We start from the raw sequence: 13,625 nt of genomic DNA on the forward strand, positions 1-13,625 counted from the left end.
GACACTTTACAAAAGAACACATTTATGAAGTCAACAAACGTGAAAAAATGTTCATCATCACTGGTCATCAGAGAAATGCAAACCAAAACAACATTGAGATACTATCTCATGCCACTTAGAATGGCGATCATTAAAAAAATCAGTTAGAATGGTGATCATTAAAAGATAGCAGATGCTGGAGAGGATGTGGAGAAATAGGAACACTTTTACACTGTTGGTGGGAGTGTAAATTAGTTCAACCATTACGGAAGACAGTGTGGTGATTCCTCAAGGACCTAGAAATAGAAATAACATTTGACCCAGCAATCCCATTAATGGGTATATATCCAAAGGATTATAAATTGTTCTATTATAAAGACACGCGCACATATGTTCATTGCAGCAGTGTTTACAGTAGCAAATACCTGGAACCAACCCAAATGCCCATCGATGATAGACTGGACAAGGAAAATATGGCACATATACACCATGGAAATACTATGCAGCCATAAAAAAACGATGAGCTTGTATTCTTTATAGGGATATGGATGAATCTGGAAACCATCATTCTCAGCAAACTGATACAAGAACAGAAAAACATACACCACATGTTCTCACTCATAGGCGGGTGTTGAACAATGAGAACTGATGGACCCAGGGAGGGAAGCATCACACACTAGGGTTTGTTGGTGGGGAATTGGGGATGGACAGCTCGGGGTAATGAGGTTGGGTAGGGATAACATGGGGAGAAATGCCAAATATAGGTGACGGGGGTATGGAGGTAGCAAACCACCTTGCCATGTATGTACCTATGCAACAATCCTGTATGTTTTGCACATGTACCCCAGAACCTAAAGTGCGATTAAAAAAAAAAAAGATTGTAAACTGCTTCTTTAGCCTTTGAAAACTGTCAATTTGCCTGCTTCACAATTGATAAGGCCTGGGAACATATGGAAGTAGCCATGCCCCTAACTATGCTAAAGAAATAAAGCTTTATCCACATCTAGTACATAATTAAAACAACCTACCAGGTTTTACATTAAAGTTAAAAATAGCTAAGAGTTACCTTTAGGACATGTAATCAAGACTACTGAACATGGATTGGCATACAAGATGTGTTAAAAACAAACAAACAAACAAACAGTAAACGATGCTTTTAGTTAAAGATTAAAAGAAGGCATGTAAATGTATATTTTGCCCAGAAATAAAGGATTGTTTTAAAGCAGAAGGTTTAAGCAAATTGTAAAAATTTATAAAAATTGATCTTGCAAAGCAAACTGTGTGTGAGCATATTAACTAAATTCAAAAGGGTATTGTATGGTTTTTTCTGTAAACTAAACACTGAAATAAAAGCACAACAAGGCTTTCTTAAGATGCCAATCCACTCTTTAGCAAAACTTGTCAAGGGTTATAACAGGTATGTAAAAATCTCACCCCATGGTCAAACTGGCTAAGATTAAGTAGGATTGTCTATAAGGTTTCATTTAAAATTAGGGTTAACATTAATAGCAAACTAAGGAAAGGGTGAAATTGAACGTTCTCTCTTGAACAGGATTTTCCTTTAATAGAAAAGGATGATGAATTATTTTGCTTTTTCAAATTTTTGACTCATGATTTTGGCAAAACGAATAACTTATGGTAATCTAAAATTCTATTGTTTAATATTAAGTGTTTTAAATTTCGAACATATTTAACAGTCTTTCCTAAATCAAACTTTAGATTCAAGGTTGTCTTTCCTGACTCCTGGCTTTTGGGTGCTGCCAAGAACCCCTGGACCGTCTGGAACAGAGGTAAATAGAATTATTTAACATGTTTAGGGATGTGGAATTGCCAGAATGATGCTTAATACCCTTCAGATTATATTTTATGGAATAAAATCAATATATGTTTCAAAACTGTATGGGATGTCTAAGGTTGTAATGTCTGAATATGTGCTATTAGTCACAATTAAGGTTGTTATGTTGGGTTATGGTAAGCTATGGAAATAACTAAATTTGTCAATCACGTTCTTGACTATAACTATCCTGGACATTTTGTCATTTACAGACGGTTGTCTTGTTTTCATCTTCTTCTTACAAAAAAAACTTTATAATCAGCTGTGAAACTTTAACAGGTGCTCTTAAATACAGGTTTCTGATAACAAAAAAAGGAACAGAACTCATAAAAAGCTGAAATGTTTACAAATATCAAGTAGAACAAGAGTTAATTGAGTGGACTGAACTAATAGAAAACTAAAGCAACATTCTTGATTTATGCTTGGAACATTACTGATTCTTATTTTATTTTTCAAAGTCAAGAAAACTTGTCTTGAGCTAGCTACAGCCTCTAACAACTAAGTAAAGTAGACTCCTGTAAACGTTTTGAGCATGTTTGTTTTTCTCTGCCTGGTTCCTCTAAAATTCAAAAACTGTTTTTAAGTATTCTTAATTTATAACAATATAGTTTGCATCAGTGCAATAAGAATCCATTTTATTTTGCAACTGGACACAATTAGAAAAACTGATTGTTTTACCAAGTCTTTGACTGGAAGGGTGTGTTTCTCTTTAAGGAGTCAAGCTTGACTTGCAGAGCCAGTAAAAGCCCCTTGGAAACTGGCCTCATTCTTGGCTACACCATCTTCATACAGGGTTCCTAACCTGCGGTGAGTAAAAATGTCACTTTCTAATAGGCCTAGGAACCCCATGTTCTTGGAACCTCAAGAAGAAAGAAGTGTACCCAATTCACAGGTATTTGAAGGTACAAATCCATGGCTGGGTTGGGCTTTAGAAAGTCTTACCGAAGATTCCACGTGGAATAAAATTCCATCAAAGTCAATCTAAAAGGCCTATGTGGTTGGGCACAGTGGCTCACGCCTGTAATCCCAGCACTTTGAGAGTCTGAGGCAGGCGAATCACCTGAGGTTGGAGTTTGAGATCAGCCTGGCTAACATGGTGAAACCCCATCTCTATTAAAACTACAAAATTAGCTGAGCATGGTGGTGTGCCTCTAATCCCAGCTACTTGGGAGGCTGAGGCAGGAGAGTCACTAGAACCTGGGAGGCAGAGGTTGCAGTGAGCCGGGATTGCGCCACTGTACTCTAGCCTGGGTAACAGAGTTAAAAAAGCCTATGTAAAAATAGTTATTCTTGTGGCACTTTATGCAAATAATCAAACCAAGTTTAAAACTAGTCTATTTTGTAAACAACTCAGTCCTATCATAATTTGTTTTTAGGAGAAATAAGGACTGGAAGAGGAAAAATATGTTCCAAACTTATCATGAATCAATTATTAACTTCTAGTCTCATTAGTTGTCTTTAAGTTTTTGCCTACATTGTAAACTAACCATGCTTATTCCTGTGAGCCAACCACCAATCTCCAGCTATGTCTCAAAGGAGACAAAAAGGAATGGGTAATGTAAAAATCTGGATCAATATGCTAGTTCTAAGCAATTATCCTGCACACGCTGCTGGGTAATAGGAATACACAAGGTGCTCATAACCCAAAAATCTCTTTGGAAGGATAAAATCAAGAAAACAAAGCCAAGCCCCATACACCCAAATCTTAACAGGTATAACTATAGCCACTGGTTATCAGAGAGTGTCAGCAGCCTTGAGATTTTTAAGCTTGCCCCCTCCTTGTCTTGTTTTAATACATGTCCCCTAATAACCCAAATTATTTCTTTTTGCCTAGAGGCTATAAAACTCCAAGTGGTAGTGCAAATGGAATCATGCATAAACGTACCTTTCATCTGAGGACCCTTAAACCAGCCCCTGCAGGAATCCTAGCTGCTGTTCCTCACACAGTTCCCCTCTCCAGCAGGAAGTAGCCAGAAAGATCAATGCCCAATCTTCCTAACAGCAGTTAGGATTTCCTCTCCTGAAGTGGGGAATGAGAGAGAAAGAAAGGAAAAATCATTGGAAAAATTCAGACTGCAGGAGCAGCCTGCCTGAAAAGCCACACAGCAACAGGCAAAAAATAAAATCACCTTGGGAAAAACTCAGGCTGCACCTGGACAGATAAGAAGATCAGGCTGTAAAAAAAGCAGGTAACAACTCGGGCACAGAAGGAATGAATCTCCTGGGTAATCACTAAACTTTCAACTCATTCAGTGGGCCCCAGTAAAAACAGTGGGCCTTAATAAGCACATTCCTTTTCCTTTAGGCACATGAAGATAGGGAAGCTAGAAGCGGACGTTGCAGGGGAATGTCTGCAGCTGCAAGAAATTGTCTGGGAACAGACACAGAAACTCTTCCTCAAAGCAGCACAGAGCAACACAGACTAAAAGTCTGCCTATGTGATGAGGGAACTGGGTAATGGCTGATAAAACTCTGCTCTATGCAGATAGCACACCTGGTCCCAGCTGAAACTTCAGGCCCCAGGGAGGTAAGATTCTCACTCCTCACTAGCCCATCATCAACTAAAAACCCTGGCGTTTTTACTACAACCTGGCAACTCCCTTGGGACCCCTCTCTGTGACAGAGACCTGTTCTTTCCTGTTGCCTATTGAACTCCTGCTCCAATCTCAGTGTGTGTGTGTGTGTGTGTGTGTCCGCAACCTCATTTTCCTTGGCCATGAGATCAAGAACCTTGGTATTTACCCCAGACAATGAGGCTGCTGAAAGTCACAGCACAGCCTCATGTGCATAGGAATACTTTGTGAAACTTCAGTACTATACTTTGGGGTCATTTAAAATAGTGAAATCACTAACTAAAAGCATCAAAGTGTGAAAAAAATCAAAAGGACACTAAATTGCCCCAGGAAGAGAATTTGTTTTATAGTATAAGAGCCGAAACAAGAAGGCAGAATGTCATCTCTTGCTCAACCTCAGAATGAGTCGTGTCTGGTGATCCAAATTTTTTAATCACTCTGAATATGTCTACAAATGACCATTAAAGAACCATACATACTGATTTTGAAGCTCCAATAAATGTTGGCGTGTAGGTAAATTCACAGATATGAAATAACTGTTGATCCATGGGAATAACAAGTATCAACTGTACATGATAAAATGACCAGGTAAAGGGTCTGAAGTGTGATGAGAGAGAAATGGTGTGCAGAACTTGACAATTAATTGAATCTAGGAAGGAGAAATTGGTATGTGTTGGAACTTTTAGATTATAAGCACTTCCCTTTGAGGTTCCATATTTTCTTATTCTGACACATACACATTTCCAAATTTTTACCCTTAGTCCAGATCTTATTCCTGGGTTCTGAGGTTTAGACACAATATAAGTAACTACAGATATAAAATAGTTCTAAGTAAAATCATGATCATATTCTCCCTTTCAGCATCACCTCCTCACCCAAACTTCCTGCTCCATGTTACCTTCTTTGGTTAACACTGTACTACTCACCACACATCAACTGGAAATCTCTAGATGCCATTAAAAGGTTTTTCTTTCCTTACAGTGCCCTTTCCAATTTGTTGTTAACTTCTATCAGTTATATCTCCTTAATGTATCTTACAGTAATCCGCTCTTGATTCCTGCTAGTAGACAGTCTTTCATCTAGCTCTAGATTGTCTAGATCATCTAGAAAGGGGTCAGCAGATTTTTTCTATAAAGAGCCAGTTATTAAACATTACAGGCTTTGCATGCTAGACCCTGTCACTACCCAACTCTGTGGCTGGAGCACAAAAGCAACCATAGACAATATGCAAACAAAGGATGTTCCAGTAAAACTTAATTTACAAAAACAAAGGGACATTTAGTTTGTTAACCCCAATCTATATTATTGCAATGACGGTTTAACTGGTTCTCCTAGCTTGAGCATAATTAAGATGGGAGGAAAAGCCAGAAGGAGACGGGGCAGTGCAAAGTCATAAGCTAAGGGAGCAATGAGCCTCATCTGAATTAACTTTATCTAACTGGCTTCCAAGAGGAAGAGAACTGATAAGTGATCATTAAATACAACAATTTCACTTAAATGGTGCGTTTGCAAGTGATTACGAAAATGTGAAAGTAGAGGCCACAAGAATAGATTATTCTTTCAGGAAACCTGGGAGAAGAGAAAGAGAAGCATAGTTTGAAGAATGCTTTAAAAATGTTTTAGGGTGGGCTGGACTTTAAAATCTTTGTGGACAAAGAGATAGGGAGGGGTCTACATGGAAGCAGCTGTTGAAGTACATAAGGGGGCAAGATGATTGATGACAGAAAACGCTGGACGGCGGGTGTGGTGGCTCACACCTGTAATTCTAGCACTTTAGGAGCCTGGGTGGGAGGATCACTTGAGCCTAGAATTTAGGACCAGCCGGGGCAACATAGCAAGATCCATTTTTACAAAAATAAAACAGTTAACTCAGCATGGTGGTACACACCTATAGTCTTAGCTAGGGAGGCTTAGGTGGAAAAATTGCTTGAGCCCGGGAGTTTGAGCATTTAGTAACCTATGATTGCACCACTCCACTCCATTCCAATGACAGAGCAAGACCCTGTCTGTAAAAAAGAAAAAGGGCCAGGTGCAGTGGCTCACGCCTATAATCACAGCACTTTGGGAGGCCGAGGCGGGTGGATCACCTGAGGTCAGGAGTTGAGACCAGCCTGGCTGACATGGTGAAATTCTGTCTCTAGTAAAAGCACAAAAATTAGCTGCTTGTGGTTAATTTTTGTTCTTTTAGTAGAGACAAGGTTTAATTAGCTGGGCAACTGTAATCCCGGCTACTCAGGAGGCTGAGGCAGGAGAATTGCTTGAACCTGGCTGGTGGAGGTTGAAGTGAGCTAAGATCGCACTCCAGTCTGGGCAACAAGAGCAAACTCTTTCTCAAAATCAATCAATAAATAAGAAAAAGCCAGAAAAGGTAACAAGACCACAAGCACAAAATGGAGGGGTCAGCCTCGGGTAGAGGAAGGAAGGATATTTTTCTTCTCATGAACAAAAGTGAAGAAAAAGAAGGTGGACGATAAGAGTGATGTGAGATGGAGGTCTAATCAGTTTCTCCTTCACTAAGACTGCAGCCAGTCTTCTGCTCAGAGTGAAGACGATGAAGGTGGGTGTGGCTTGAAGAGAGAGAATTTGGCAATATGTGAGTGACAGAATAGTCCGTAAACAGTGTTTGTCCACACTATAGAGCTTATAATCTGTGAGGAGAGACAGACATTAGATACCAAATATCTTAATTTATGATTAAAGAGTTTACTGAATAAACATTGGGGCTGAGCAGTCTTTGTGATACTAATTTATTATTTCTGCCTATATTTTTCCCTTTTCTATCAGAAGACTGTGCTTCTTTGCACCAAAGGAAATATATTATTTTACTCAAAACGGGAGGAAAAACTCGAAACTTTCCTCTGGGGCTTTTGTTTGCAAATAATTTAGTCTATCGGGGAAAATAGCTTTAAAAGAACAGAAAAGGCTCAGAAGCAAATAAGGAGAGATCAATCTCTAGATTTTAGAGCAGTGAGAAGAACCTTGCCCAGTTCCTGAGTACATGTTGAGAATATTGCAGGACCTTGTAGAGAACCATCCAACACCAAGAATGTGGCTTCCAGGGCTGAGGTAGAATCAAAAGCATTTTATGGGTGTTAACATTGTCACTGGAATGAGCATGGGAGGAGGAAGGTAGTATTGTGTCTGAGAAGAGTTTCTTATGTGGGTCTTATTACAGCTATTCTTTTATTTTGGACAACAACAACATAAACCAAAAGTTCTTCACTATAAAAGCAGTAGATTTCATGTAACTGGTTCTAACCATGTCTTCTGGTGGAAGCTAAAAGTATAAAAACACAATACAAGTCCCTAAAGGTAATTCTACCATTGCTAAGGGCACTGTGGTTTGCCCAATTCACCAGTCATAGCCAAGGTCATTCTCCCTTTCCTGCCTCCACTATGAGAGTATTCCAGCTCAGTTGGACTAAGGGATGGGTGGCTTCTGAAAGACATTTGATTCCTTGATGAAAAGCAGAAATGCTGCTGACAACCTTATACCTCCTCACCTTATCCTCAGGGACAAGGGAATGTTGGAGCTGCTGGCCCTGACATTATTGACCCACAGAAGTCACTGGAGCAGTAAGAGCAGTCGACTCCTTCTTGACTTTTCAGTATATGATAAAAACAGAGATCTGCCAGGCGCGGTGGCTCACGCCTGTAATCCCAGCACTTTGGGAAGCTGAGGCGATTGGATCGCGAGGTCAAGAGATTGAGCCCATCCTGGCGAATGTGGTGAAACCCCGTCTCTACTAAAAATACAAAAATTAGCCGGGCGTTTGGCACGCGCCTGTAGTCCCAGCTACTCGGGAGGCTGAGGCGGAAGAATCGCTTGAACCCAGGAGGCAGAGGTTGCAGTGAGCCAAGACTTCACCACTGTGCTCCAGCCTGGCAACAGAGCAAGACTCCATCTCAAAAAATAAAAATAAAAAATTAAAAAATAAAGATCTATTAGGTTAAACTATTTTCTTTTGAGTTTTCTATTATTAGTGGCTGAAAGCCTATAATTGACATAATTATCCATGTTTCTCAAACTCACATCCCTCATAATGTGGCAAAGATACGTGGCACTAAGCATTCTTTGCCTAATTGTGTTTTGAGAACACTGTAGTTAACAGTGTTAAACATGCATTTTTACTGCAGGATTCTTTGGAGGCTTATTTTACACGGGAATCTCAAATGAGAACTGCAATATGTAATGTGTTTCATAATTACTTCAACCATACTAACATATTTTTAAGTGTTAAGAACACTTATTTGGAAAACAAGATACTAGATGTCAAAGCAATGTGGTCCCATAATCTAAAGATCTGGCTTATCCAGGAATTGAATTCAAGTTATTTTGTGGGAACACATCATTTCTTGTACTGGAGAAGGGCCTGGGAAGGGCAAGCTCTTAGAAATTATTGATCCAAATAAGACCGTTTCAGTAATCCCCTTTGTAGCACTGTAAGCTTCATATCTTTGTTAGAAAGCAGCATAGCTTCCAACACTACATGCTCTGGTTCTTATCGGCCCTTAATGTCTTGAAGCTTGAATTTCTTGACAGAAAGTCATTGTCAAGGCCTTCTGCTGGGGACTCAGCTTGGCCTTGCCTTGGCTTCCAGAACCAGGAAATTGCACCGTCATGACTCCTTCAACTCTATCAATTTCTCTTTTTTGCAATACTTTCCATAACTGAAAATAAAGGTCTTTTCATATTTTCTGACTTGTTTATCTATCAAAGCTTTCTAGTGAGAATAGGGAGGTTTCAACATTTCCCCATATAGTTTACACACACACACACACACACACACACACACACACACACACACACACTTCTCCATCTTTTTGGATGGAAATGTAAGTTTTTCTTGAAGGAAACAAATCAATCATCCAGCTTGTTGAAAAGTCTGTCCCTGTAAATTACTAAGGGCCTGATGCGGTGACTCACACCTGTAATCCCAGCACTTTGGGAGGCCAAAGCTGGTGGATCACTTGAGTCCAGGAGTTCAAGACCAGCCTGGGCAACATGGTGAAATCATGTCCCTACAAAAAATACAAAAATTAGCTGGGTGTGGTGGTGCACAACTGTAGTCCCAGCTACTTGTGGAACTGAGGTGGGAGGATCACTTGAGCCCAGGAGGTCGAGGCTGAGATGAGCTGAGATCTTGCCACTGCTCTCCAGCCTGGGTGAAAAAGTGAAACCCTGTCTTTAAAATAAAACATAAAATAAAATAATACATTACTAAAGAGAATGTTCAAGAATGCCTCCAACAGACAGGGTGGGTGCAAGTGTGGTCAGGTCAGATGCATTATATCTCACGTTTAGGACCTGTGCCAATCCTATGCTGTGGTCAACTCCCAGAATAAGCAAAAAAATGAGTTATTTTATAATTAGTTGCTAGGATTCCACCCTCTGTGGTTTCACCACTGGAATTTAAATTTAGTGATGGCAATACTCCTTTGAAAGGCCAAAGGAAAGATATATGCTAATTATACTGATATTTCTAGCCAGATTGTAAAATGCAACTGGGTCACCAATTACAGACAATCGCAAGTGGATGGTTGCTCCAGCTATACTGAATAACAAACAATGGTTGCAAAATATATGTGGGGAAAAGTATAAGAGGGAATTATTGAATTAATGAAACATAGATTCTCCATGTCCTGTAATGCATATCACAATCCTTCTTTACCCTTTATATCAAAATCATGAATAAATCTATGAGGCTTCATGATCTTTCGTCATTTCGGCCTGGATCATTTTATGACCAAATTTTGTCATTTTTATAATTGAATTAATTATCTTTAGAGTCAAAGAAAGTCAAATTTTATAGATAAATTATTGTAGTTTGTTTCTCCTTTTGAAAGCAGTTGTTAGCCCAATTTAATAAGAACGTGATTGGGTTTTAAATTGGGATTTGCACAAAAAGGCCTCTGAAATAAGTGAATATCTAAGTAATCACAAACTAAAGACCATAGAAAACAAGTTTAAAAGGAGAAAAAGAGCTTGGCCATTTATTTAGAGGCCTTTTTGGCTGCTTTAACCTGTGTGAACATCAACTACTTCTTTCTTTTACAAAGCAGCTGTAATCAGCTGTTTGCTTCTTTGATTCGTTCTGGTCCTAATTCATTTAATACTAATGATTAAGCTTGGGATACTACAAATAAACCTGTCCCCTTTCTTCCCAGAAATAGAATAATTATAATGGCCAATGACTGAGGACTTTTTTATTACTAAATTTGCTAGAGATTTAATTACTTTGGCAGGGTTCCAGCACCCTTGAACAACGTAACAAATAATCCCATGATATTGCATCAAAGTAGTCACTTTAATTTCAGAAGTTCTTTACAATATACATTTTTATGAAATGGCATGTGTGTGTGTCTATATAAAAATATTTCCTGTGGGAATGTTTATATTCTGAGATATATATAAATTAAAAGAGAAAGAATAAAGTTTGCCAAGGGCCCATTATGAATCAGGAATTATATGTGGCTCTTTTATTCAAGAGGTTTCATTTAATTTCAACAACCCTGCAAACCAAATATTATCCTTATTTTGTAGGTCAGAAAACTGAGTCTCAGAGAGATTAGACAACTTTCAAAGGTACCTAATTAATTGCCCTAAGCTGGGATCCGAGCTCAAGTTTATCTGACTTCAAAAGACTTTACCTTTCCGATCACACCAAATATTAATTACATTTTCTAAGATGAAATTTTAAAACTGGGAGAAAGTGACTGGAATTTGCATAATCCATATCAATTTTTTTAAAAATTGGATTAAAATTTAACATTTTCATATGTTTGTTTAAAAATGTGGCTGGACATGGTGGCTCACACCCCTCCCAGCACTTTGGGAGGCCAAGGCAAGGATTACTTGTGCTCAGGAGTTTGAGACCAGCCTGGGCAACATAGAGAGACTCCATCTCTACAAAAAATAAAAATAGGCTGGGCGCGATGGCTCACGCCTGTAATCCCAGCACTTTGGGAGGCCGAGGCGGGCGGATCACAAGGTTAGGAGTTCGAGACCAGCCTGGCCAACATGGTGAAACCCATCTCTACTAAAAATACAAAAATTAGCTGGCATGGTGGCTACTTGGGAGACTGAGGCAGGAGAATTGCTTGAACCTGGGAGGCGGATGTCACAATAAGCTGAGACTGTGTCACTGCACTCCAGCCTGGGTGCCATTGCACTCCAGCCTGGGTGACAGAGCGAGAGTCTATCTCAAAATAAATATAAACAAAAATAAAAATAACAAATTAGTTTTTCATGGTGGTGTGAACATGTGGTCCTAGCTACTCAGGAGGCTGAGGCAGGAGGATCACTTGGGCCTAGGAAGTCAAGGCGGCAATGATCTGTGATCACTCCACTGCACTCCAGCCTGAGCCAAAAAGTGAAACCCTGTCTCAAAAAACAAAAATTTAAAAAAAATTAAATAATTAAAATATGTCATGAAGTCAATTAAAGTTAAAATAGAATACTCTAAACTGCAATATTTGCTGCATTAACAGAATGTAGTATTTGCAAAACAGAAGAGAGAAACATGAACAATTCACTACAATGTTTTCTGGTGTGCCGTTTGTACTGTACAATTAGGTATTACACAGATTGCCTACATTCACACACAATTTACTATATGTGGAGCAGAAATTGAAATGAGTCTTCTATAATTCTTTATTTGTAACGTCTGAAAACTGTCTTGTAAAGACAGGTTTTTTTTTTTGAGACAGGGTCTTGCTCTGTTGCCCAGGCTGGAGTGCAGTGTCACAATCACAGATCACTGCAGACCTGAACATCTGGTCTCAAACAATCTTTCCACCTCAGCCTCCCAAGTAGTTGGTACCACAGTTGCATACCACCATACCTGGCTAATTTTTAAAGTTTTAGTTTTTGTAGAGACAGGGTGTCACTATGTTGCCAAGGCTGGTCTCAAACTCCTGGGATCAAGTGATCCCCCACCTCAGCCTCCCAAAGTGCTGAAATTGCATGTGTGAGCCATGGCACCTGGCCTATTTTGCCTGTTTTAAAATGGAATGATTTGTCTTCTTTTTTGAAAAAAAAAATTGTTCTTAATTATTTATCTATTTTGAGGCAGGGTCTCGCTCTGTCGCCCAGGCTGTGGAGTGCAGTGTCACAATCACAGATCACTGCAGCCTCAACCTACTGGGCTCAAGCTGTGCTCCCACTTTAACCTCCCGAGTAGCTGGGACTACAGGTGTGTGACACCATACTTGGATATTTTTTTAAATTTTTTGTACAGATACATTCTCACTATGTTTCCTAGGCTAGTCTTGAACTCCTGGGCTTGAGTGATCCTCATGCCTCAACCTCCCAAAGTACTGAGATTATAGGTGTGAGCCACCGTATCTGGCCTGTATTTTTATGATTGAATCGTGGCCATTCTTTGTATGCCTTAGATACAGATAAGTCTCCTTAATTTTTTAGGAACTACATCAAAGAAAACAAATATTAGATACATCAGAATGTCTGATGTGGGCACTCAAAATTGAAATATACACATAGTCACACAAATAAACAAAAGTACAATTATTTTCTACTTGGACGGTTTCTCATTAATTGCAATAATACAACATTCCAAGAGCGTACAGATGTGCAAAAGAGAAAACAGTTTAGCCCGTTATGGCATATTTTTTGATGAAGCATGATTCTGCCTTCAAAATGGCAGCTATGTTCTTCATGACTTCTGAGAATTTCTATGATACATTAAATGAAAAATAACTTTACTTACACAGTTCAATCTCAGTTAAGTTTTTAAAAGTATTTAGAAAAGTATCAAGAAATAAAAGCATGCCAGTATTGGCAGCTATAAAAAAGAATGAGTTCATGTCCTTTGCAGGGACGTGGATGAAACTGGAAACCATCATTCTCAGCAAACTAATACAAGAACAGAAAATCAAACACCACATATTCTTGCTCCTACGTGGGAGCTGAACAACGGGAACACATTGGACACAGGGAGGGGAATATCACACACCAGGGCCTGTCAGGGATTGGGGAGCAAAAGGAGGGACAGCATTGGGACAAATACCTAATGCATGCAGGGCTTAAAACCTAGATGAAGTGTTGATGGGTTCAGCAAACCACCACGGCACATGTATGCCTATGTAACAAACCTGTACCTTCTGCATGTGTATCCCAGAACTTAAAAGGAAAAGAAAAAGAAAATATGCCAGTATTTTAATCATGTCGGCATCTGGGCAGTGGAATGATGGGTGACTTTTTTTTAATCTTTCCAGTT

General features: G+C 39.2%; 1 long non-coding RNA gene across 1 annotated transcript; it reads left to right on the top strand.

Moving 5' to 3' along the window:
* The first annotated feature begins 566 nt into the window (after positions 1 to 566).
* LOC116552012 lies at positions 567 to 4,868 on the top strand. Its single transcript, XR_004269159.1, has 2 exons — positions 567 to 1,769; positions 4,119 to 4,868. It is a non-coding gene; the product is annotated as an uncharacterized LOC116552012 (long non-coding RNA).
* Positions 4,869 to 13,625: the final 8,757 nt, after the last annotated feature.

This window comes from Sapajus apella, unplaced genomic scaffold (assembly GCF_009761245.1).
Source record: "Sapajus apella isolate SASKATOON/1434 unplaced genomic scaffold, GSC_monkey_1.0 scaffold10, whole genome shotgun sequence".
Lineage (NCBI taxonomy): Eukaryota > Metazoa > Chordata > Mammalia > Primates > Cebidae > Sapajus > Sapajus apella.